The 26,461-nt window shown below is 55.3% G+C and overlaps 1 pseudogene across 1 annotated transcript in view; it reads right to left on the bottom strand.

The window, feature by feature from the left end:
- Nucleotides 1-12,888: 12,888 nt before the first annotated feature.
- The window catches only part of LOC122552555 (immunoglobulin superfamily member 3-like), a 92,325-nt pseudogene continuing 78,752 nt past the window's right edge, over nucleotides 12,889-26,461 (bottom strand). Inside the window, exons 9-13 of the transcript XR_015758332.1 lie at nucleotides 21,092-21,211; nucleotides 20,146-20,210; nucleotides 17,241-17,282; nucleotides 17,096-17,138; nucleotides 12,889-16,518 (exon numbers count right to left, since the gene is read on the bottom strand). The product of XR_015758332.1 is annotated as an immunoglobulin superfamily member 3-like (transcript). The remainder of the gene's footprint in view (nucleotides 16,519-17,095; nucleotides 17,139-17,240; nucleotides 17,283-20,145; nucleotides 20,211-21,091; nucleotides 21,212-26,461) is intronic.

The raw sequence follows: 26,461 nt of genomic DNA, 5'->3' as shown, positions 1-26,461 counted from the left end.
CCAGACAGTGGGGCAGGCACAGTGAGGCGGGTCCCGGACTGTGGAGCAGGCCCGGGGATGTGGGTCCCGGACAGTGGGGCAGTTGCGGGGAGGCAGGTCCCGGACTGTAGTGCAGGCGCGGGAAGGCGGGTCCTGGACTGTAGTGCAGGCGCGGGGATGTGGGTCCCGGACTGTGGGGCTGGCGCGTTGAGGCAGATCCCGGACTGTGGGGCAGGCCCGGGGATGTGGGTCCCGGACTGTGGGACGGGCGCGGGGAGGCGGGTCCTGGACTGTGGTGCAGGCGCGGGGTGGCGGGTCCTGGACTGCGGGGCAGGCGCGGGGATGTGGGTCCCAACTGTGGGGCTGGCGCGTTGAGGCGGGTCCCGGACTGTGGCATGGGCGTGGGGAGGCGGGTCCCAGACTGTGGGGCAGGCGCAGGGAGGCGGGTCCCGGACTGGGGTGCAGGCGCAGAGAGGCGGGTCCTGGACTAGGGGTCACGTACGGGGAGGCGGGTCTCGGACCTGGGGGCTGGCGCGGGGAGGCGTGTCTCGGACTGTGGTGCGGGTGCGGGGAGGCGGGTCTCCAACTATGGGGCAGGCGCGGGGATGTGGGTCCCGGACAGTGGGGCAGTTGCGGGGAGGCAGGTCCCGGACTGTAGCGCAGGCGCGGGAAGGCGGGTCCTGGACTGTGGGGCAGGCGCGGGGATGTGGGTCCCGGACTGTGGGGCTGGCGCGTTGAGGCAGATCCCGGACTGTGTGGCTGGCGCGTTGAGGCGGGTCCCGGACTGTGGGACGGGCGCGGGGAGGCGGGTCCTGGTCTGTGGTGCAGGCGTGGGGAGGCGGGTCCTGGACTGTGGGGCAGGCGCGGGGATGTGGGTCCCAACTGTGGGGCTGGCGCGTTGAGGCGGGTCCCGGACTGTGGGGCAGGCGCGGGGATGTGGGTCCCAACTGTGGGGCTGGCGCGTTGAGGCGGGTCCCGGACTGTGGCATGGGCGTGGGGAGGCGGGTCCCAGACTGTGGGGCAGGCTCAGGGAGGCGGGTCCCGGACTGGGGTGCAGGCGCAGAGAGGCGGGTCCTGGACTAGGGGTCACGTACGGGAAGGCGGGTCTCGGACCGGGGGGCTGGCGCGGGGAGGCGTGTCTCGGACTGTGGTGCGGGTGCGGGGAGGCGGATCTCCGACTATGGGGCAGGCGCGGAGAGTCGGGACCCGGAATGTGTGACGGGCGCGAGGAGGCGTGTCCCAGACCGAGGTTGGGGAGTGGTGCAGGAAGGCGCGTCCCGGACCAGGGGCGGGCGCGGGGAGGTGTGTCCCGGACTGTCCAGCAGGTGCGGGGAGGCGGGTCCCAGACCATCGGACGGGCATGGGGAGGCGGGTCCCGGGCTGTGGGGCGTGCATTGGGAGGCGGATCCCAGACTATGTGGCAGGCATTGGGAGGTGGGTCCCGGACTGTGGGGCAGGCGCGGAGAGGCGAGTCCCGGACTGTGGGGCAGGCGTGGGGAGGCGGGTCCCGCACTGTGGGGCAGGCGTGGGGAGGCGGGTCCCGGACTGTGGGGCAGGCGCGGGGAGGCGGGTCCCGGACTGTGGGGCAGGCGCGATGTGGCGGGTCCCAGACTGTGGTGCAGGTGCAGGGAGGCGGGTCCCAGAGTTTGTCCAGGGCAGGCGCGGGGATGCGGGTCCCGGACTGTGGGGCAGGCGTGGGGAGGCGGGTCCCGGACTGTGGGGCAGGCGTGGGGAGGCGGGTCCCGGACTGTGGGGCAGGCGCGAGGGGAGGCGGTTCCCGGACTGTGGGGCAGGCGCGTGGGGAGGCGGGTCCCGGACTGTGGGGCAGGCGCGGGGATGCGGGTCCCGGACTGTGGGGCAGGCGCGGGGATGCGGGTCTCGGACTGTGGGGTAGGCGCAGGGAGGCGGTTACCAGACCGTGGGGCAGGCGTGGGGAGTCAGATCCCTTACTGTGGGGCAGGTTCGTGGAGGTGGGTCAGACCGTGGGGCTGGCGCAGGGAGGCGGGTCCCGGACTGTGGGTCTGGCGCTGAGAGTCGGGTTCTGGACTGTGGGGCAGGCGCGGGGAGGCAGGTCCCGGATTGTGGGGCAGGTGCGTGGAAGCGGGACCCGGACTGTGGGGCAGGCGCAGGGATGCTGGTCCAGGACTGTGGGGCAGGCGCAGGGATGCGGGTCCCGGACTGTGGGGCAGGCGCAGCGATGCGGGTCCCGGACTGTGGGGCAGGCGCGTGGATGCGGGTCCCAGACTGTTGGGCGGGCGCGGGGAGGCGGGTCCCGGACTGTGGGGAAGGCGCGTGGAGGCAGGTCCCGGACTGTGGGGAAGGCGCGGGGATGCGGGTCCCGGACTGTGGGGCAGGCGCGGGGATGTGGGTCCCGGACTGTGGGGCTGGCGCGTTGAGGCGAGTCCAGGACTGTGGGATGGGCGCGGGGAGGCGGGTCCCGGACTATGGGGCAGGCGCGGGGATGTGGGTCCCGGACTGTGGGGCTGGCGCGTTGAGGCAGATCCCGGACTGTGTGGCTGGCGCGTTGAGGCGGGTCCCGGACTGTGGGACGGGCGCGGGGAGGCGGGTCCTGGTCTGTGGTGCAGGCGTGGGGAGGCGGGTCCTGGACTGTGGGGCAGGCGCGGGGATGTGGGTCCCAACTGTGGGGCTGGCGCGTTGAGGCGGGTCCCGGACTGTGGGGCAGGCGCGGGGATGTGGGTCCCAACTGTGGGGCTGGCGCGTTGAGGCGGGTCCCGGACTGTGGCATGGGCGTGGGGAGGCGGGTCCCAGACTGTGGGGCAGGCTCAGGGAGGCGGGTCCCGGACTGGGGTGCAGGCGCAGAGAGGCGGGTCCTGGACTAGGGGTCACGTACGGGGAGGCGGGTCTCGGACCGGGGGGCTGGCGCGGGGAGGCGTGTCTCGGACTGTGGTGCGGGTGCGGGGAGGCGGATCTCCGACTATGGGGCAGGCGCGGAGAGTCGGGACCCGGAATGTGTGACGGGCGCGAGGAGGCGTGTCCCAGACCGAGGTTGGGGAGTGGTGCAGGAAGGCGCGTCCCGGACCAGGGGCGGGCGCGGGGAGGTGTGTCCCGGACTGTCCAGCAGGTGCGGGGAGGCGGGTCCCAGACCATCGGACGGGCATGGGGAGGCGGGTCCCGGGCTGTGGGGCGTGCATTGGGAGGCGGATCCCAGACTATGTGGCAGGCATTGGGAGGTGGGTCCCGGACTGTGGGGCAGGCGCGGAGAGGCGAGTCCCGGACTGTGGGGCAGGCGTGGGGAGGCGGGTCCCGCACTGTGGGGCAGGCGTGGGGAGGCGGGTCCCGGACTGTGGGGCAGGCGCGGGGAGGCGGGTCCCGGACTGTGGGGCAGGCGCGATGTGGCGGGTCCCAGACTGTGGTGCAGGTGCAGGGAGGCGGGTCCCAGAGTTTGTCCAGGGCAGGCGCGGGGATGCGGGTCCCGGACTGTGGGGCAGGCGTGGGGAGGCGGGTCCCGGACTGTGGGGCAGGCGTGGGGAGGCGGGTCCCGGACTGTGGGGCAGGCGCGAGGGGAGGCGGTTCCCGGACTGTGGGGCAGGCGCGTGGGGAGGCGGGTCCCGGACTGTGGGGCAGGCGCGGGGATGCGGGTCCCGGACTGTGGGGCAGGCGCGGGGATGCGGGTCTCGGACTGTGGGGTAGGCGCAGGGAGGCGGTTACCAGACCGTGGGGCAGGCGTGGGGAGTCAGATCCCTTACTGTGGGGCAGGTTCGTGGAGGTGGGTCAGACCGTGGGGCTGGCGCAGGGAGGCGGGTCCCGGACTGTGGGTCTGGCGCTGAGAGTCGGGTTCTGGACTGTGGGGCAGGCGCGGGGAGGCAGGTCCCGGATTGTGGGGCAGGTGCGTGGAAGCGGGACCCGGACTGTGGGGCAGGCGCAGGGATGCTGGTCCAGGACTGTGGGGCAGGCGCAGGGATGCGGGTCCCGGACTGTGGGGCAGGCGCAGCGATGCGGGTCCCGGACTGTAGGGCAGGCGCGTGGATGCGGGTCCCAGACTGTTGGGCGGGCGCGGGGAGGCGGGTCCCGGACTGTGGGGAAGGCGCGTGGAGGCAGGTCCCGGACTGTGGGGAAGGCGCGGGGATGCGGGTCCCGGACTGTGGGGCAGGCGCGGGGATGTGGGTCCCGGACTGTGGGGCTGGCGCGTTGAGGCGAGTCCAGGACTGTGGGATGGGCGTGGGGAGGCGGGTCCCGGACTATGGGGAAGGCGCGGGGAGGCGGGTCCTGGACTGTGGGGCAGGCACGGGGATGTGGGTCCTGGACTGTGGGGCTAGCGCGGGGTGGCTGGTCCTGGACTGTGGGGCAGGCACGGGGATGTAGGTCTCGGACTGTGGGGCTAGCGCGTTGAGGCGGGTCCTGGACTGTGGGATGGGCGTGGGGAGGCGGATCCCAGACTGTGGGGCGGGCACTGGGAGGCAGGTCCCGGACTGGGGTGCAGGCGCAGAAAGGCGGGTCCTGGACTAGGGGTCATGTACGGGGAGGCGGGTCTCGGACCGGGGGGCAGGTGCGGGGAGGCGTGTCTCGGACTGTCGGGCAGGCGCGGGGAGGCGGGTCCCAGACTATGGTGCGGGTGCGGGGAGGCGGGTCCCCGACTAGGGAGCAGGCGCGGAGAGTCGGGTCCCAGAATGTGTGACGGGCGCGGGGAGGCGTGTCCCAGACCGGGGTTGGGGAGTGGTGCAGGAAGGCGGGTCGCGGACCAGGGGCGGGCGCGGGGAGGTGCGTCACGGACTGTCCAGCAGGCGCGGGGAGGCGGGTCCCAGACCATGGGACGGGCATGGGGAGGCGGGTCCCGGACTGTGGGGCAGGCGTGGGGAGGCGGGTCCCGGACTGTGGGGCAAGCATGGGGAGGCGGGTCCCGGACTGTGGGTCAGGCGCGGGGAGGCGGGTCCCGGACTGTGGGGCTGGCGCGGGGAGGCGGGTTCCGGACTGTGGGACAGGCGCGGGGAGGCGGGTCCCGGACTGTGGAGCAGGCGCCTGGATGCGGGACCAGGACTGTGGGGCAGGCGCGATGTGGCGGGTCCCAGACTGTGGGCCGGGTGAGGGAAGGCGGGTCCCGGACTGTGGTGCAGGTGCAGGGAGGCGAGTCCCAGAGTTTGTCCAGGGCAGGCGCGGGGATGCGGGTCCCGGACTGTTGGGCAGGCCCAGGGAGGCGGGTACCCGACTGTGGGGCAGGCGCAGGGAGGCGGGTCCCAGACTGTGGGGCAGGTGCGAGGGGAGGCGGTTCCCGGACTGTGGGGCAGGCGCCTGGAGTCGGGTCCCGGACTGTGGGTCTGGCGCTGTGAGTCGGGTCCCGGACTGTGGGTCTGGCGCTGTGAGTCGGGTCCCGGACTGTGGGTCTGGCGCTGTGAGTCGGGTCCCGGACTGTGGGGCAGGCGCGTGGATGCGGGTCCCAGACTGTGGGGTGGGCCCGGGGATGCAGGTCCTGGACTGTGGGATGGGCGCGGGGAGGCGGGTCCCGGACTGTGGGGCAGGCGTGGGGAGGCGCATCCTGGACTGGGAGGCAAGCGCAGGGAGGCGATCCCGGACTGTGGGGCTGGCGTGAGGATGCGGATACCGGACTGTGGGGCTGGCGCCGGGAGGCGGGTCCCGGACTGTGGAGCAGGCACAGGGAGGCGGATCCCGGACTGTGGGGCGGGCGCGGGGAGACATGTCCCGATCTGTGGGACGGGCGCGGGGAGACGGGTCCCGAACTGTGGGACGGGCGCGGGGAGACGGGTCCCGGACTGTGGGACGTGCGCGGGGAGGCGGGTCCCGGGCTGGGTTGCAGGCGCGGGGAGGCGGGTCCCGGACTGTGGGGCAGGCGCCTGGATCCGGGACCAGCACTGTGGGGCAGGCGCAATGTGGCGGGTCCCAGACTGTGGGCCGGGCGCGGGAAGGCGGGTCCCGGACTGTGGGGCAGGTGCAGGGAGGCGGGTCCCAGAGTTTGTCCAGGGCAGGCGCGGGGATGCGGGTCCCAGACTGTGGGGCAGGCCCAGGGAGGCGGTTACCAGACTGTGGGGCAGGCGCGGGCAGGCGGGTCCCGGACTGTGGGGCAGGCGCGGGGGGAGGCGGTTCCCGGACTGTGGGGCAGGCGACTGGAGTCGGGTCCCGGGCTGTTGGTCTGACGCTGGGAGTCGGGTCCCGGACTGTGGGGCAGGCGCAGGGATGCGGGTCCCGGACTGTGGGGCAGGCACAGGCAGGCGGATCCCGGACTGTGGGACGGGCGCGGGGAGGCGGGTCCTGGACTGTGGGGCAGGCGTGGGGAGGCGCATCCTGGACTGGGAGGCAAGCGCAGGGAGGTGGGTCCCGGACTGTGGGGCTGGCGTGAGGATGCGGATACCGGACTGTGGGGCTGGCGCCGGGATGCGGGTCCCAGACTGTGGGGCTGGCACTGGGAGGCGATCCCGGACTGTGGGGCAGGCACAGGGAGGCGGGTCCCGGACTGTGGAGCAGGCACAGGGAGTCGGATCCCGGACTGTGGGGCGGGCGCGGGGAGGCATGTCCTGGACTGTGGGGCGGGGGCAGGGAGTCGGGTCCCGAACTGTGGGACGGGCGCGGGGAGGCGGATCCCGGACTGTGGTGCAGGCGCGGGGAGGCGGGTCCTGGACTGTGGGGCAGGCGCGGGGATGTGGATCCCGGACTGTGGGACGGGCGCGGGGAGGCGGGTCCCGGACTGTGGGGCAGGTCCGGGGATGTGGGTCCCGGACAGTGGGGCAGTTGCGGGGAGGCAGGTCCCGGACTGTAGCGCAGGCGCGGGAAGGCGGGTCCTGGACTGTGGGGCAGGCCCGGGGATGTGGGTCCCGGACTGTGGGACGGGCGCGGGGAGGCGGGTCCTGGACTGTGGTGCAGGCGCGGGGAGGCGGGTCCTGGACTGTGGGGCAGGCGCGGGGATGTGGGTCCCAACTGTGAGGCTGGCGCGTTGAGGCGGTTCCAGGACTGTGGCATGGGCGCGGGGAGGCGGGTCCCAGACTGTGGGGCAGGCGCAGGGAGGCGGGTCCCGGACTGGGGTGCAGGCGCAGAGAGGCGGGTCCTGGACTCGGGTCACGTACGGGGAGGCGGGTCTCGGACTGGGGGGCAGGCGCGGGGAGGCGTGTCTCGGACTGTGGTGCGGGCGCGGGGAGGCGGGTCTCCGACTATGGGGCAGGCGCGGAGAGGCGAGTCCCGGACTGTGGGGCAGGCATGGGGAGGCGGATCCCGGACTGTGGGGCGTGCATTGGGAGGCGGATCCCAGACTGTGTGGCAGGCATTGGGAGGTGGGTCCCGGACTGTGGGGCAGGTGCGGTGTGCCGTGTCCCGGACTGTGGGGCAGGCGCGGAGAGGCGAGTCCCGGACTGTGGGGCAGGCATGGGGAGGCGGGTCCAGGACTGTGGGGTGTGCATTGGGAGGCGGATCCCAGACTGTGTGGCAGGCATTGGGAGGTGGGTTCCGGACTGTGGGGCAGGGGCGGTGTGCCGTGTCCCGGACTGTGGGGCGGGCGCGGAGAGGCCGGTCCCGTACTGTGGGGGGGTGCATGGGGAGGCGGGTCCCGGACTGGGTTGCAGGCGCGGGGAGGCTGGTCCCGGACTGTGGGGCGCGCGAGGTGAGTCGGGTCCCAGACTGTGGGGAAGGCATGGGGAGACGGGTCCCGGACTGTGGGGCGGGCATGGAGAGGCGGGTCCCGGACTGTGGTGCAGGCATTGGGTGGCGGGTCCCGGACTGGGGTGCAGGCGCGGGGAGGTGGGTCCCGGACTGTGGGGAAGGCACGGGGAGGCGGGTCCCGGACTGGGGTGCAAGCGCAGGGAGGCGGGTCCTGGACTGGGGTGCAGGCGCGGGGAGGCGGGTCCCGGACTGTGGGGAAGACCTGGGGAGGCGGGTCCCGTGCTGGGTTGCAGGCGCGGGGAGGCGGGTCCCGGGCTGGGTTGCAGGCGCGGGGAGGCGGGTCCCGGACTGTGGGGCAGGCGCCTGGATCCGGGACCAGCACTGTGGGGCAGGCGCAATGTGGCGGGTCCCAGACTGTGGGCCGGGCGCGGGAAGGCGGGTCCCGGACTGTGGGGCAGGTGCAGGGAGGCGGGTCCCAGAGTTTGTCCAGGGCAGGCGCGGGGATGCGGGTCCCAGACTGTGGGGCAGGCCCAGGGAGGCGGTTACCAGACTGTGGGGCAGGCGCGGGCAGGCGGGTCCCGGACTGTGGGGCAGGCGCGGGGGGAGGCGGTTCCCGGACTGTGGGGCAGGCGACTGGAGTCGGGTCCCGGGCTGTTGGTCTGACGCTGGGAGTCGGGTCCCGGACTGTGGGGCAGGCGCAGGGATGCGGGTCCCGGACTGTGGGGCAGGCACAGGCAGGCGGATCCCGGACTGTGGGACGGGCGCGGGGAGGCGGGTCCTGGACTGTGGGGCAGGCGTGGGGAGGCGCATCCTGGACTGGGAGGCAAGCGCAGGGAGGTGGGTCCCGGACTGTGGGGCTGGCGTGAGGATGCGGATACCGGACTGTGGGGCTGGCGCCGGGATGCGGGTCCCAGACTGTGGGGCTGGCACTGGGAGGCGATCCCGGACTGTGGGGCAGGCACAGGGAGGCGGGTCCCGGACTGTGGAGCAGGCACAGGGAGTCGGATCCCGGACTGTGGGGCGGGCGCGGGGAGGCATGTCCTGGACTGTGGGGCGGGGGCAGGGAGTCGGGTCCCGAACTGTGGGACGGGCGCGGGGAGGCGGGTCCCGGACTGTGGGACGGGCGTGGGGAGGCGGGTCCCGGACTATGGGGAAGGTGCGGGGAGGCGGATCCCGGACTGTGGGGCAGGCGCGGGGATGTGGATCCCGGACTGTGGGGGTGGCGCATTGAGGCGGGTCCCGGACAGTGGGGCAGGCCCGGGGAGGTGGGTCCCAGACTGTGGGGCGGGCGCAGGGAGGCGGGCCCGGACTGGGGTGCAGGCGCAGAGAGGCGGGTCCTGGACTAGGGGTCACGTACGGGGAGGCAGGTCTTGGACCGGCGGGCAGGCGCGGGGAGGCGTGTCTCGGACAGTGGTGAGGGCGCAGGGAGGCGGGACCCGGAATATGTGGCATGCGCGGGGAGGCGTGTCCCAGACCGGGGTTGGGGAGTGGTGCAGGAAGGCGTGTCCCGGACCAGGGGTGGGCGCGGTGAGGTGTGTCCCGGACTGTCCAGCAGGCACGGGGAGGCGGGTCCCAGACAATGGGACGGGCATGGGGAGGCGGGTCCCGGACTGTGGGGCAGGCGCGGTGTGCCATGTGCCGGGCTGTGGGGCAGGCGCGGAGAGGCGGGTCCCGGACTGTGGGGCAGGCATGGGGAGGCGGGTCCCGGACTGTGGGGCGTGCATTGGGAGGCGAATCCCAGACTGTGGGGCATGCATTGGGAGGTGGGTCCCGGACTGGGGTGCAGGCGTGGGGAGGCGGGTCCCGGACTGTGGGGCGTGCATTGGGAGGCGGATCCCAGACTGTCGGACAGGCATTGGGAGGTGGGTCCCGGACTGGGGTGCAGGCGTGGGTAGGCGGGTCCCGGACTGGGTTGCAGGCGCGGGGAGGCGGGTCCCGGACTGTGTGGCGCGTGAGGTGAGGCGGGTCCCAGACTGTGGGGAAGGCATGGGGAGGCGGGTCCCGGACTGTGGGGCGCGCGAGGTGAGGCGGGTCCCAGACTGCTGGGAAGGCATGGGGAGGCGGGTCCCGGACTGTGGGGCGGGCATGGAGAGGCGGGTCCCGGACTGTGGGGCGGGCATGGAGAGGCGGGGTCCCGGACTGTGGGGCGGGCATGGAGAGGCGGGTCCCGGACTGTGGTGCAGGCATTGGGTGGCGGGTCCCGGACTGGGGTGCAGGCGCGGGGAGGCGGGTCCCAGACTGTGGGGAAGGCACGGGGAGGCGGGTCCCGGACTGGGGTGCAAGCGCGGGGAGGCGGGTCCTGGACTGGGGTGCAGGCGCGGGGAGGTGGGTCCCGGACTGTGGGGAAGGCGCGGGGAGGCGGGTCCCGGGCTGGGTTGCAGGCGCGGAGAGGCGGGTCCCGGGCTGGGTTGCAAGCGCGGGGAGGCGGGTCCCGGACTGGGGCACAGGCGCGGGGAGGCGGGTCCCGGACTGTGGGGAAGGCGCGGAGAGGCGGGTCCTGGAATGGTTTGCAGGCGCTGGGATGTGAGTTCGGATTGGGGGTAGGAATGGGGAAGTGAGTCCTGGACCGGGGGCAGGCATGGGGTGGCGAGTTCTCGGGATTGGAAGTCCGGTGCGGTCTGGAAGCTCGGTGCTGGTGTTGACTGGTCTGAAAGGACTGAGTCTGGTGCCCTCTTCTAATTCCTTTTTATTCTTATGTCCGACCTTTATTTATCATTCTTTTAGTTTTGTATCTACCTCATTCTTAACGAAGGGCTCTTGCCCGAAACGTCGACTCTCCTTGTCCTTGGATGCTGCCTGACCTGCTGTGCTTTCCCAACACCACACTCTTGACTTTGCACGAGATAATAATCTAATTCAATTCAGTTCATTTTATAAGTTTTTTGAGAACCTCTGTGCAGATGCAATACGTTTGCTCTTGTGCTTAAAGCTTAGCCTCTACTAACGTCAATGATAATAAGTCAAATTACTGCAGATGCTGGAAACTTGAAATGCTGGAGAAATTCAGCAGGTCTGGCAGCAGTTGTGCAGAGAGAAACAGTTAAATGTCTCGAGTTCATTTTGATTCTTCTACAGAACAATTCTGAAGAAGACTCGAAGAGTGTGGTGTTGGGAAAGCACGGTCAGTCAGGCAGCATCTGAGGAGCAGGAGAGTCAATGTTTGGGGCATAAGCCCCTCATCAGGAATGTGGTGGGTGGAGGGAAAGGGTCTGAGAGATAAATAGGTGGCTGGGCGTGGGGGTGGGGTTGGGGCTGGGAACGTTACCTGGGAAAGCGATAGGTAAATGCAGGTGAGAGGTGGTTGTTATAGGTCGGAGAGGAGGATTGAATGGATAGGTAGGAAGGAAGGTAGACAAGTAGAACAGGTCAAGAGGGCGGAGGCAAGTTGGTGGGTTGAATCTGGGATGAGGTGGGGTGGTGGGGGGAGTTGGAAACAAGTGAAGTCCACATTGATGCCGTGCGGTTGAAGGGTCTCAAGGAGGAAGACGTTCTTCCTCCAATCGTTGGGTGGCTTGGATTTGGCGGTGAAGGAGGCCCAGGACTTGCATGTCCTTGGTGGATTGAGAGGTGGAATTGAAGTGATTGGCCAAAGGCCGGTGCGGTTTGGTGTGTGTTGTCACCCACATGACATTCAAGTCCTGGGCCGCCTCCACCGCCAAATCCAAGCCACCTGATGACTGGAGGAAGAACGCCTCATCTTTCGCCCTTGGGACCCTTTAACCACACGGCATCAACATTGACTTCAGTGCTTCAGTCAGCAACTTTGTACAGAGTTGGCATAGGATTCTCAAATGACAGCTGCAGGAAGTCCAGGAATGCGACTACTGGACATTATTGTTCAGTGTCATGTTTGACACGAGATGCTCCCATTGCACTGTGAGAAAGCCCAATTTCAACTCTAAATAGGAAACTCCGAAATACAAACTACTGACTCAAACACCAGCACACAATCTGAAAATCAATATCAAACACAGAATTCTATGACAGCAAAACATTTACTTATTCACTGCGACAGAGAGCATCAAAGTGAAGGTGGAGCATTTCAGGAAAAAACATTTCAAAGAGATGTAGTTTTTCATTTGCTGTAATTTCTCAGAGTGTTGTACTGTTGCTCTTTCAGGATCTCAGTAACATGGAACTTCGAGGCTTTTGCTGAATATGCAGCACAGAAAGAGGAAGGAGGAAGTAGGCTGGCCAACAATGAATAAATTTGCTGGAAATGTATTGACACATTGCAGATCAACAGTGAGGCTGTTCTTCCAGTTTCTGTTCATCTCTCTGGAAGGAAGTGATCTGCTGAGATGTGAGATTCAACTCCACAGTGAGTAGTTTCAGCATTACAGGCACAGTACCAGCAGCAAGCTGGTCTCCACACTCTGTCCATTCATTTTCCCCACGTGAATTGTATCTCTGATAGGAATCATCTTCCACCTTAAACCTGTTTCCTGTAGCAACCACATTCCCTATATTAACCCAAACTCCTACAGGGACCATGAAAATTGAGATTGGTTACATCAAGATGCTTCACAAAATCGTTACGACACGAGGTGAATCCTCCTGCTTAATTTAAACCAGAAAACAAAAGATTTATTCTGTGCAGTAAATTCGAGTGGCTACGAGCTATTTCAAGTAAAAATTAACAACTTTCTAACAGGGGACAATTAACTAACGATTATTTACAATTCCTTCCTCTAATCTATCTTTTACATTCTTTTCTATAATATTAGTCCGATAAAACTCCCAATTAAGATTTATAGAAAAATTCAAATTTTAAAACCAGCCAACACAGTCAAATCTTCTTTTTGTCTTCATTGGTAGATTTGCTCCCCAGATCAGTGTTGAGGTTTTTTCTCTAGACAGGTAACTCTCAGAGAGTTCTGACTAGCAGTTTATCTGTTGGTCTGGTGGCAGTTCTCCTGTCAACTGTTTAATTTTCCCAGGTCTTAAACTGCCAAAGCATCAGATTGTGTCATTGGCTTTTCAGTTTGTCAATATACTAAATTCAAACTGGATTGGAATATGGATTTTTTCAGGGTATAATTTAAACGGATCGGCCTAGTTCGAATCTGTTTTGTCGTTTCCAGGCAACCAGCTACCCCAATAGCTGGAGCAATGTTACATTGTGTCTTATTGAGAACAGTTGGTCCTGTCACTGCTAGCTTTTACTCTCTTAAAGGTGTTGTTCATCCACATCTTCATAACAAAAATACCAACCCAACATTAATACTGTATGAAAGAAGATCGCTGATTGGGTAGAAAGTGAAATCTCATTGGTAGAAGTGTTGCCATACTCATTCTGATTTAATTGTTGGGTGTCGGAGAAGCAAAAAGTGACACTAACCTTTCTAATAATTGCTTAAAAATCTTTATTTTGACAAAGAATTCAGCATTACAATCATTTAAAGCGATAGCGAGCAGGTTAATTGAGGATCACCTAATCATTTGTGATAATAACAAACCTACATTGCAGTAAAAAATCCATAAAATCTCCACCTAATCAGAAATGTTGGCCACAGCTCTACCTGAAAGTAGTTGTAAGATTATTCTCCATTAAACTTAGCAGAATCTTTGATAATTTCATAGTAATAGAATCAGAAGTAGGCCACTTGGCCTGTTGAGCCTGCTTCGCCATTTATTAAGATCGTGGCTGACCTATCCATCATCTTAGCTCCTCCCACCATATTATCCCCATAATCCTTAATTCCCCAACCATGCAAAAACCCATCCAACTGTGTTTTGAATATATTTAATGAAGCTGCCTCCACAGCTTCCTTGGGCAGATAATTCCATAGATTCATGACTGTATGGGAAAAGCAGTTTCTCTTCATCTCTGCCCTAAATCTACTCTCCCTAATCTTGAGACCATGTCCCCTAGGTAAAATCAAGGACTGCAGATGTTGGAAACCAGGGTCTAGATTAGAGTGGTGCCGGAAAAGCACAGCAGGTCAGGCAGCATCCGAGGAGCAGGAAAATTGACATTTCGGGCAAAAGCCCTTCATCATTCCTGATCTACTGAGCATTGGTGACTGAGGGAGTGGATGTTTATGGATGTAGTGATAATAGAGAGATTGAAGTGTGATCTTATAGATATTTATAAAACAATTAGGGTTATAGGTAAGTTGAATAGCAGATCTCCTTTCCATAGAGTGGGGGATTTCAAATATGAGAAGTGAAAGACATAAAAGCACATGAGGGGCAACTTATTTTTACAGAGAGAGTGGTCATATATGGAATGAACTTCCAGTGGAAGTGGTAGATGCAGGGACAATTATAATGTTTAAAAAAATTTGGATAATACATGAATAAGAAATGTTTGAAGGGATTTGGGCTAAGACCAGGTAGGTGGGACTGGTTTAGTTTGGAATAGTTGTCAGAGTGGACTGGTTGGACTGAAGTGTCTGTTTCCACACTGTATAACTCTATGACTCTAAGTGGGCTGCTTTCTCCTGAATGGTATAAAACATCTTGAGTATTGATGTACCCATCCAGGCAAGTAGGGAGTATTCAATCACATTCCTCTCTCGTGCCTTGTGGACAAGCTCTGGGGAGTCAGGTGGTGACTCACCATAGATTCTTAACCTCTGACCCACTCTTTTTGTCACTATGTGAGATGTCCAGTTGAGTTTCTGGTCAATGGTAACTCCAAGGATGTTGATAATGTGGGGTTCAGGGATACTAACACCATTGAATGTCAAGGGGCTTTGGAGATGGTACTTGCCTTGCATTTGTGTTGCTCGAATGTTACTTGTTACTTGTCAGCCCAAGCCTGGATATTGTCCAGATCTTGTGACATTTGAATGTGGACTGCTAAGGATTTGCAAAAGGTGCTGAACATTGATGTTTCACATTGATTATAGTTTTGCTAGGGCTCCTTGATGCCACACTCAGTCAAATGCGGCCTTGATGTCAAGGGCTGTCACTCTCACCTCCCCTCTGGAATTCAGTTCTTTTGTCCATGTTTGAATAAAGGCCAGGAGGTCAGGACCTGAGTGACCCTGGTGGAACCCAAACTAGGTGTCACTGAGCAGGTTATTGCTGAAGAGGTGCTGCTTGATAGCACTATTTATGATACCTTCCATCACTTTACTGATGATGGAGAGTAGACTTATGGGGCGGTCATGAGCTGGTTTGGATTTGTTCTGCTTTTTATGTACTGGACGTACCTGGGCAATTTGCCATACAGTTGGGTAGATACCAGTGTTGTAATTGTACTGGAACAGCTTGGCTGTGGGTGTGGAAAGTTCTGGAACACAAAGGCTCAATACTATAACTGGACACTACGTTTGCAGTATCCAGTGCTTCCAATTTTATCTTGATGTCATGTTACTGTGGCCAAATCATTTACAATAACTCAGTGAAAATAGTTTACCAGCAAATAACTCAATCCCAGTGAGTGTGATGCAGTACATCCAAACCTTGTGCTGACTCATCAAAAACACAGCTAGAAATTGGTTTCAGTATTACAGTTTGTGTCCTTCAGTCCAGCACAGCACAATCCAAAACTGTAATTTGGAGGTTACACTGGGGAAAGCTGTGCTTCATACAGTCAAGGTAAAAGGTAACATCATCAAAGTCCCAGAGGGCGGTTCTTTCATCACAGAGAGAGAGAGAGATGATTAGTGAGGGTCATCGCGCCTCAGTCGACAATGAGGTTGAGTAGGACAGTCCTTTATGATAACATCAGCCATGGTGGGAATCGAAGCCACACTGTTGGTGTCACTCTGCATCAGAAACCAAGCTTCCAGTCAAAGAGACATGGAGGTAATAGGTGGCCCTGATCTGTGAGAAAATAACAGAGGACATTGAAGCAACTTCATTGCCTGAGAGTGAGGTATCCCTCAGATCATCGATGGAAGGAGAGAAGAATTAATGAGGCAGGAGGAGGGACAGTGAGGGGCATCAGGGAGTGAGGGAGGGGTCAGGGAATGGGTGAATGTGCACTGAGTGGGGAGGGATGTGAGTGAGTAAGGAGGGAGGGGTAAGACAGTGAATGAGGGGCAGGGAGTGAGTGAGGGAGCAGGCAGTGAGTGAGGGAACTGTGGGGGTGAGTGACAGAGGGGACAGTTAGTGGAGATGTGTGGGCAAATGAGTAAGGGGGTGTGAATGAGGGAGGGGGCATTGAGTGGGAAGGAGCTGTGAGTGAGAGAGGGTAGGTGAGTGATGGAGGGACAGGGAATGAGGAGAGGGGTTGTGAGATTAGGGGCAGTGAGTGAGGGAAGGAGCAAGGAATGAGAGGAGGGGGATTGTGGAAGCAATGCAGAATAATTCACTTTGATCAAATTAAACTTCTTACGATGGTGAAGGTGGGTCTCAAAGGAAATTGATGAAAAACTAAGAGGAACAGAAGCCGGTGAAGTGGGAACGATTAAAGTCGGTCTGAATCCCACTAGGTAATGTTCATTCTGAGATTGTGGTCAGGCAGAATTGTCACTGGATGAATAATCAAGAAACACTGGCTAATCATCTGGGAACTTGGTTAAAAGTTAAGTATAAAGCAGGCCTCAGTGATGGTGACCATGAAACTATCACTGAGGATTGTAAAATCCCATGTAGGTCCCTATCCTTATCTGCTCTGGCCTACATGTGACTCCAGACCCACAGTAATATATCTGACTCTTAACTGTCCCCTGAAATGGCCCAAAGTAGCAATCAGCTCAAGGGCAGTTAGGGATTGGGAACAAATGCTAGCCTTGCCAATGAGACCCACATTTCAGGAAAGAATCAATGAAAGCTACTCAAAGATGGATCTAGTTGTGGAACGTGTAACGAATGAGAGGTGCTGATGTGAACAGACAAACTGGGGGCAGCAGCATATCAGATCAGCTTCTGGAACAGGAGAGGGGATTGGGAAAGAAGATGGAGAACAGACTTGTTTGGTCCAATGATCTTTCTTGATCAAAATATCCATTTGGTGTCTTCATCCCTCAGGAAAGATTTGTTCAGCGGTTCATCTGTCAGCTGTTTATTTCTTGTCTGTTTCTGTAAAATCAAACATCAAGGTTGTGAGATGTGACAATAATAGACGATTTCAGTGAATGTCTGAGGTCTCAGGATTGAGTGAGCTGCGCCGAGAGTTCAGCATCATTAGCTGCAGTGAGCTTTAATACAGGTCCCTATGGTCACTGGGGCTGGTCAGTGTTATCACTTCCGGTCACAGGGACTGGTCAGTGTGGTCACTCCCAATCACAGGGATTGGTCATTGTGGTCACACCTTGTCGCACGGTTCACTCCTAGTTGCAGGAACTGGTCAGCGCAATCACTCTCAGTCAGTGGGACCGGTTAGCACGGTCACTCCCGATTACAGTAACTGGTCACTGTGGGTGTCTGCATGTGTCTGTGTCTGTGTGTGTTAATGACATCTGAAAGGTGCATTTCCATACAATGACACACGGCTTGAATGATGTCCTGCCACCACATGGGACTGACTGCTCTCTGCTGCTTTATACAGTGCTGCTGTTCATTTCAGTGAAACTTTCCCACACTTTTCCTCATTGATACAGAATGTAACCGATCCACAAGCTTCTCCTGAGCTTTTGTTAGTGTTCCAACAACATACCTTTAAGGTTGCTGTAAACAGATTGATCCATTGGCTGTAGTGTCTAACAGAAAACAGAGAAATATTACAAACTGGGACCGAGTAGCGGATGCACAATGTAAGGATGTTTGTAATTTTCCCATATTTTAAAATTTTAAATTCTCACCGTGTACGTAGCATTGGAATCTTCTGGAAAATTTTGTGAGTTCTGGAATGAAATGTAAAGTAGTGTTTAACACATTGTTACTGTTGGTTCCTGAGTTGCCTGGGATGATGCACCATCTTTGGTTGTTTCTTCAGTCAGTTACACACCGTACTTAAACCAGGAACAGTAATAAAGTCAGAACCAAGCAGATTTGTAACTGTACATGCAGAGAAACCGAAAGTGAAGGATATTCCCCAAATTGATAATAATCTGACCCAATCACATGGACTCTGGTGGAAGGAATTAGGCAGCTATAAAAATAAAATTCAGGGATGTGCATCAAATCTCAATCAGCTGAGGGGACGAGGAATTGTCTCAGAGCAGGTTTCATGGTCCCAGCCAGAGGCTCAAAACATGAAGTTATAAGGTCATCTTTCATGAGCTGAGGATGTGAAAGATTAGATTGGAAAGGTGTACACAGTGCCCACTGTGGCCCTCGGCTTATCGAGTCCTGGATATCCATTTCAGCCATCCATGGGGATAAAAAGGATGACGTGGAGGGGCAGGAGGCCCTTGGTGAAATGGAAGTCTCCATTGCTCCTTGTTCCTCTTGGAGGGGGTGCCATTCCTCGGAAATGAGAGTATCCTCAAATAACACCTGCCCTTTCACCAAAGATTCAGTGATCTGCCATGATGCTATTGAATGGTAGAGCAGGCTAGAGGGGCTGCACGGCCTTCTCCTGTTCCTGTTCCTTATGTTCTTCATAAACCCTCCATCCTGTTCTCTTGCCGGTGTAGGCTAGTTTCTAAGCAGTGAATGTGTTCTGCAGCACGTTCAGGATTCTCTTCAGGTTAACATGCAGGTTCAGTTGGCGGTTAGGAAGCCAAATGCAATGTTAATATTTATTTCAAGCAGGCTGGAAATGAACAGCAGATAGAGATGTAATGCTGAGTCTGTATAAGGCTGTGACCTATATGGACTTCAGTAAGGAGTTTGACAAGGTTCCCCATAGGAGACTGATTAGCAAGGTTAGATCTCATGGAATACAGGGAGAACTAGCCACTTGGATACAGAACTGGCTCAAAGGTAGAAGACAGAGAGTGGTGGTGGAGGGCTGTTTTTCAGACTGGAGGCCTGTCACCAGTGGAGTGCCACAAGGATCGGCGCGAGTCCTCTACGTTTTGTCATTTACATAAATAATTTAGATGCGAGCATAAGAGGTACAATTAGTAAGTTTGCAGATGACACCAAAATTGGAGGTGTAGTGGACAGCGAAGAGGGTTACCTCAGATTACAACAGGATCTGGACCAGATTGGCCAATGGGCTGAGAAGTGGCAGATGGAGTTTAATTCAGATAAATGCGAGATGCTGCATTTTGGGAAAGCAAATCTTAGCAGGACTTATACACTTAATGGTAAGGTCTTAGGGAGTGTTGCTGAACAAAGAGACCTTGGAGTGCAGGTTCATGGATTCTTGAAAGTGGAGTTGCAGGTAGATAAGATAGTGAAGAAAGCTTTGGTATGCTTTCCTTTATTGGTCAGAGTATTGAGTACAAGAGTTGGGTGGTCATGTTGCTGCTGTACGGGACATTGGTTAGGCCACTGTTGCAATATTGCGTGCATTTCTGGTCTATTTCCTATTGGAAAGATGTTGTAATACTTGAAAGAGTTCAGAAAAGATTTACAAGGATGTTGCCAGGGTTGGCAATAGGGAGAGGCTGAACAGACTGGGGCTGTTTTCCCTGGAGCGTCAGAGGCTGAGGGGTGATCTTATAGAGGTTTACAAAATTATGAGGGGCATGGATTGGATAAATGGACAAAGTCTTTTCCATGGGGTGGGGGAGTCCAGAACTAGAGGGCATAGGTTTCGAGTGAGAGGGGAAAGATATAAAAGAGACCTAAGGGGCAATGTTTTCATGCAGAGGGTGGTACGTTTATGGAATGAGCTGCCAGAGGATATGGTGGAGGCTGGTACAATTGCAACATAAAAGAGGCATTTGGATGGGTATATGAATAGGAAGGGTTTGGAGGGATATGGGCTGGGTGCTGGCAGGTCAGACTAGATTGGGTTGGGATATCTGGTCGGCATGGACAGGTTGGACCGAAGGGTCTGTTTCCATGCTGTACATTTCTATGACTCTATGACTCTGGTCAGACTGCATTTGGGATATTGTGAGCAGGTTTGAGCCCCATCTCTAAGAAATGAGCCGGTATTGGATGGTGTATAGAAGAGGTTTACATGAGTGACCCAGAGATGACGAGCTTGGCATCTTAGGAGGGAATGAGGACTCTGGGTCTGTACTCGTTGGAGTTGGGAATAATAAGGGGGATCTGATTGACACTTACAGAATAGTAAGAGGCCTGGATGGAGTGGGTGTGGAGAAAATGTTTCCACTAATAGACTAGGACCCAAGGCCGTAGCCTCAGGGTGAAAGGACGACTCTTTTGAACTGAGATGGGGAGGAATTTACTCATCCAGAGCGTGGTGTATCTAGGGAACTTATTATCACAGAGCGATGAAGAGGCCAAGTCATTGGGTGTATTTAAGGTAAGCTGAGAGACATCTAAGAGATTTTCAATTACTAATGGGTTCAAGAGTTATGGAGAAAAAGGCAGGACTCTTTATCTTCTGGTGTATAATTATCCACAATCAGTTCAGGCCCCTTGGAGGTTTAGGTGGGTGTGACTCTTGATGCTGAGGTAGGATAACTGTATTGGTCTCTTGTATTGCTTCACCACATCCTGTAGGTTTGAGTACAAGTGAAGGGGGTTGGGCTTTTAAAGTTGGGAAGTGATCAGTGTCATACCTCCCACTCCATCACACCAATCCAGCCCTCAGTGACAAAAGACTGGTCAGAACGTATCCCATCAGACTGAGCCTTCCCATCACAGAATCCAACATCCTCAAAAACCACCTGATCTCACCTGTGGCGTTCTCACATTTTCGTAGCCTGCAGTTGTGTCCGGATCATCAGCTGTTCCGGATTGTGCTGTGAAAGCAATGATCAGACACCCCGCCATCAGTTCCAGTCATTTTCACTACATTGATCTGCTGCCAAACAATCTCTCCATTTCCAGCTTACTGAACACTTTATTCTGGTCTTCTCTATTCTAGTCGGGCAGATGGGGGCAGAGCGATAATGTTACTGTTCTACAGGGATCCAGAGACCCAGGCTCTGGGAATAGGTTTCAGTTTTGGATCTCTATTTGTATGTTTCTGAAGATAACTTGCAGCTTGGTTTCTTTCCTCTCAGAGTGACTGTCATTGGACCCTGGGAGGTTTCTATAAAGTTTCCTATCTTTACACAGTAACACTGAATGGACTGGGAGATAGGACATCTCTGGGATAGAGTACCACTTCATTCTTCAGCATCTGTCACCTGACTACTACTGTTAATGTTATCTAATCCTCTCCACCACTCACTCATTATTAGGTGTTGGCTTGCTCAGATGGCTAGACAGCTGATTTCTGGTGCGCATTGACACCAGCAGTTTAGGACACGATGTCAGACTCTCCTTCTCAAGCTGTCACCTCATCTGAGGCAAGTTGACCCTCAGTTTAGATCACCCTGAGTTATTTCTCTTTAATGAGAGAACAGCCCTACAGTCCAGTGGGATTATGATGTCTTTACCTGTATCTCATAACTCTAAGGTGCAATGGTTTCCAAACCCAGCAGAGCACATGGTGAAATTTCAGTTCAACTTATCGTTAAAACAAGTTGTGGAATTGAATCCTAGTCTCAGTGCGGTGACCGTGAAACTGCCTTTGATTGTTGTAAATGCCTGTTTGGGAAGGAAACTGCCAACATTCCATGAATGAATCAAACAGGATCATCTACGATAATGAAGACAAAGTGAATGATTGACTCACATGTAGAGGACTGCTTTTTTCTCAGACATGTGTATCCAATGAATAAAATTAATCCACTAATTCCAAACAGACCTCCCAGAATGAACCACACAAGTTTTGTCTTCCAAAGGTGAGTTATTTCTATGAAAAGAAATGACATGTTTAAGCTGTTAAATGGAACATCTGCTTGGTCAGAAGTGGTGGTCACCAGTGATTGGTGGTTGTGTGATCACTCTTTACACACATACACATGACAGCACTATTTATACTTCTCTGTAGAAGGCCCATGACGATGATGTACCTCACTGGGGAAGGGAGCTCAAATCAAGTCCCAGTATTCCCAGGGCCTTTGTAATTTGATGAAAAGAGAAAAACTCTGAGCAGCCAAGTTCTAGTCCCCATCAAAATCTCACACACATCGTTTGCTTTATGACATGCCGACGAGATGAGCATTCTCTGCTCGCTACTTCAGGCAATGTTTCATGTGTTGCAGTAACATTTATTAAAACTGCAAACACCTTCTCACACAGTTTCTTTGGTTTAAAGCAATATCTTCTCCCACAGTCCACAAAATACATGCCTGAACCCTGAAGGAAGATGAAGCACCCTTTAAAACGAGGTGTTTGACCTCAAGAATGTCCTGTTAGAACAGGTAATCTCGAAGAGTGTGGTGCTGGAAAAGCACAGCTGGTCAGGCAGCATCCGAGGAGCAGGAGAATCGATATTTGGGCACAAGCCCTTCATCAGGAATGAGGAACTGATGAATAGCTTATGTCTGAAACATTGACTCTCCTGCTCCTTGGATGCTGCCTGACAAGCTGTGCTTTTCCAGCACCACATTCTTTGTCTCTGCTCTCCAGCGTTTGCAGTCCTCATTTTCTCCTAGACATCAGGCTCCACAATCATCAGTTCCGTCAGGAAATTTTGAGAATTTTCTGATATGAGTAGAGGGCCAGGTTTCAATCTGGTATTGATACCCACCCAAAAGCTCACACTTCAGAAAGGTAGTAACGGACATCATTGGCTGAATTTAATTAGACATTGTATCGAGCCAAACACCATCAGAAGTGCAATGACAGTCCAGCAGGGGGTAATGGAGAGCTCTGTGTGTGTTCAGTTTGGCTGCTTGAGAAAATACTGTGTGCAAACAGTGCCTTCACTTGAAAACAGATTAGTTCCTGCAAAAGGCGCATGACCAGAGAAGTGGAAGTCATTCAACAAGGAGGAGTTCAAGAAGATAAAGAACAAAAGGTGAAGCCTGCATCTGTGAAACAAGTCAAAGAGAGTCTGAACCATTAACTTGAAGGTGCAAGGCTTTGAAACAGGATGGAAACGTGACACAGCTGTTTCAATGCGGGCTGACAGCTTGCCTCAGTTGAAGTCAGTGAGAGTCAGAAACATCTCCAAGGACCAGGAGGCAGAGATCCTCGGGAGTGAGGACTGATCACAGTGAAGATTACTCACAGTGAGTGACATTGCACTGAAGCATTATGTCTCCAGGACAAGCTGCCTGTCTCATTGCTGAGCAGAAATGTCAATATGTGCCCAGGTCTCTGAGAAAGAGTGGGTCGAATACATCAGAATGAAGGTAGGAGAATGTCAGCAAACATTTCAAAAGGTAGTTATAGATTTAGGTAAACTAAGGCAGGGGTATCACATTATTCAGTCAGAAGACACTAAACCAATCAGCTTATGCACTACCTGGAAGATTCCTCACCCTCTGAAGGGAAAAGTAATCCCTCAGTTGGACACCATGATTGATAGTGGGGTCATACCACGGTAAAATTGCAGAGAGAATGGTTCTCAGCATTAATAACTGTTGTAAAGACAAGTGGAGGACTGAGATTTTGTGTGGATCTCATTCAGGATAACAACGGAGTTATGAGGACATCCTCATGTGTGGCAACATGAAGGGGGAACATAATCAAAGGCTGAGGAACGTGTCAACACAAACGGAATGCAGGCCCTACTCACTGGGTCATAGCCTGATGGAACTGTACAGTACAGTAACAGATCTTTTGGTCCGACTTGTTGATGCCGACCAGGTAGTCTAGATAAATCTAGTCCCATTTACCAGGATTTGGCCCATATCCTTCTAAACACTTCCTCTTCTTACACCTATCCAGCTGCCTTTTAAGTGTTGTAATTATAGCAGCCTCTACCATTTCCTCTGGCAGCTCATTTCCATACACGCACCATGCTCTGCATGAAAGTGTTGCCCCTTAGGTCCTTTATAAATCTTTCCCTCTTACCTTAAACTTATGCCCTTGAGTTTTGGATGCCCCACCCCAAGGAAAAGACCTTGACTATTCATCCTATCCATGCCCCTCATGACCGCTATAAGGTCATCTCTCAGCCTCCGACACACCAGGGAAATTAGCCCCAGCCTATTCAGCCACCCTCTTTAGCTGAAACCCTGCAGACTTGGCAACATCTTTGTAAATCTTTTCTGACTCTTTTAAGTTTCATTACATCATTGCTATAGGACAGAGACCAGATTTGCATGAAGTATTCCAAAAGTGGCCTAACCAATGTCCTGTACAGCCGCAACGCATGCTCCCAAATCCTATACTCTATGCACTGACCAGTGAAGGCAAGCATACCTAACCACCTTCTTGACTGTCCTATCTACATGTGATTCCACTTTTAAGGAACTATGAAATTGTATTCCAAGGTCTCTTTGTTCACTTACACTCCCAGGATATTCCCATGAAGTGGAGAAATCCTGCCCTGATTTGTCTTTCCAAAATGCAACACCTTACATTTCTCTAAATTAAACTGCATCTGCCTCTCTTGGGCCTATTGGCCCATTTGATCGAGAACCTCTTGTACTCTGAGGTAAACTTCTTCACTGTCCATTAGACCTCCAATTTTGTTATATTCAAAATTACTAACCATACCTCCTCTTCAAATCATTTATACAAATGACGAAAAGCAGTGGGCCCAGCACTGATCCTTGTGGCACACCACTGGTCACAGTCCTTGAAATAAGGAAATGGCAGGTGATGACATTCTAAGCTAGCATTTTCCAAGAACTAGGATTCATGGTGTATCAAAGGAAGACAAGGTCTATCAGTGAATTTCCAGCACCGATGTCCGTAAGTAAGATAGAATGCTTTTGAGGCATGGTGAATCAGAGAAAATTAATCTATAACTCAGCTTGTCTTACTCAAACCATAATAGAGCTTGGGATGACATGTTGCGGCTCTACAAGACTTGTGAGGCAACGTTTAGAGTACTACATATGATTCTTTTCATGCTGCTATGGGAAGGATGTTGTGCAGAAACCATTTATAAGAATGTTGCCACACTGGAGAGTTTGAGTTTTAAGAACAAGCTGCATAATTTAGGAACTGAGGAGCAACCTTTTGTTGCAGAGGACGCTGCGTATATGCAATGAGAGCCAGAGGAAGTAGTAGAGGCTTTGAAATGTTACTTTGAAAAGGCATTTGGATAGCTACTTGGATAGGAAAGGTTTAAGGAGACATAGGTGAAACACAGGCATCTAACAGTAGTTCAATTTTGGATACCTGGTCAGCATGGACAAGTTAGAGTGAAGGGACTGTATCATTGCTGTCTGACTGTTCGACTCTTTAGTACTGAAGTAACAAACAGACTGCAGCTTTTGAAGTATTCATGTAAAGCTACTCTGTCCTGATGTTTTAGTGCATTCCAATCTGCGCTTTTTCATTTTTGTAGCTGTGGATACATCGTCCATAGGATTAAAAGTTATTCCTTCTCCATGTGCCAACATAAAAACCAGATTATCTTATGTCAAGAGCTTTGTTGGGCATTGAACACTGTTACACAATCATTGAGGCAGGAACATTGGCAGTTCCATAGGGGTGTGAACGTTTCGCAGATTACATTGTGAGAGTGAAATTTCAGGTCAAGATTGATCATGTATTATTAGGTTTGAAAAGCATGACAAAGATGCTACTGTGCAGACAGAGCTTCAGGATTACACTGATCAGATATGACAGTGGTATAGCCTGTGTTCCAGATGAGGTACAAACAACGGCAGGTACACTCCCAAAACAGTAGTGGATCAAGCAAAAGATTCCTTTCTTGTGAAAGAAATCAAGGTATTGTCTACAGCAAGAAATGTCAATACATGAGACAACATTGTCTGCAAGTGATCATAACATATAGTTGAGCAAGCCAAGTTATGGAAAGGTACCCCAAACAGAAACAGCATTTAACAAGAGTTGAAAAAGTGTTGATTTGAAATGATAAAATGGTTGTGCCAAAGGCACTGTAAAGGGAAGTCCTACAGAATATCCACTGGAGACACTGAAGAGCCATAAAGTGTAGAGCAAGATCAAGGTAATTAGTCTGGTGACTGGGCATTTTGAAATAAAAAGAGGATTACATTTCATCATGATAAGCATCTGCTGTTCAGAACGAAGAGGCAACAGAGCCAAGGATTTCATCAGGATTTCTAGAAATAAGGCTATCAATGATTCCATCTGAGGTTAGAGGACAGATGAATTTAGACCTGGTCAAGTTTGAGTTTGCAGCATTGTAAGTTCCCCAGTCAAATGATGAAATGGTTTCCCTGGAGCTGATTTTAAGTTTCATTGAGACAGTGTTTGAGGTCGTGGTCAGAGTGGGAGTGAGAATTAAAATGAGAGTGAGTGGAAGCACAGCACTGATTGAAGATGTGAGCCTCCACAGCAACAGGTTACTGGTCATCTGTCTGTTCCTCTGCATCATCTCCCACGTCTCGCTGACAGTGCATTGAAGGTAATAATGTGCTTCATTTGTGGAACCTTTTTGTCAACAGATCTCCTCCAGTTTCCTGTCCTCACAAACTTCTCTCCCCCTCCCTGACACCTCTGGTGCCTGATGAAAACCCACAAGCTGGATGAAGTGACCTGTGCTCCCTTTCCTTTCTGGACTCCACAATGATCCACTTGGTGCTGCCCCTTCATCAGGGTGCTCCGTATAGAGCAGCATTCTTGAGCAAGGTCCTCCAACAGGACATCCTTTAGATTAAGAAGATGGATACTATGAGATATCACTGACACAAATTTCCTCTTGTGTTAAAGGCCATCTGTCAAATGGCTGTCTTGGAGCTCCCACATTGAGAGTGGGCCTTGCTGAACAGGATGCTAACCAGTTAGAGTCCCTGAAGCAGCTCGTTCTCTCCCTCAGGGGGCTTCAGCCCAAAGCTCACTGTCCCTCATGAGTGGAGAAACATAGACTAGCCTGCCCCTTCCTGAGGAGTGTCCCCTCGACAGACAAACAGACTCACCACAACCACACCAAGCCAATCAGGAGTGGATAGCTGGGGTCCGGAGATTTTCATTTGCCAAGTGATAAGTTGCAAAGTTCCACCAACAATTAGCCAATAAGAAATATTTTCCCCATGAGTACTAAGTGAAATTT

This window comes from Chiloscyllium plagiosum, unplaced genomic scaffold (assembly GCF_037043375.1).
Source record: "Chiloscyllium plagiosum isolate Xiang-an unplaced genomic scaffold, Cpla_swu_hap1 HiC_scaffold_10, whole genome shotgun sequence".
In the NCBI taxonomy this organism is placed as follows: domain Eukaryota; kingdom Metazoa; phylum Chordata; class Chondrichthyes; order Orectolobiformes; family Hemiscylliidae; genus Chiloscyllium; species Chiloscyllium plagiosum.
The sequence above is the reverse complement of the archived record's forward strand: the minus strand, read 5'-3'. Positions and strand labels throughout refer to the sequence as shown.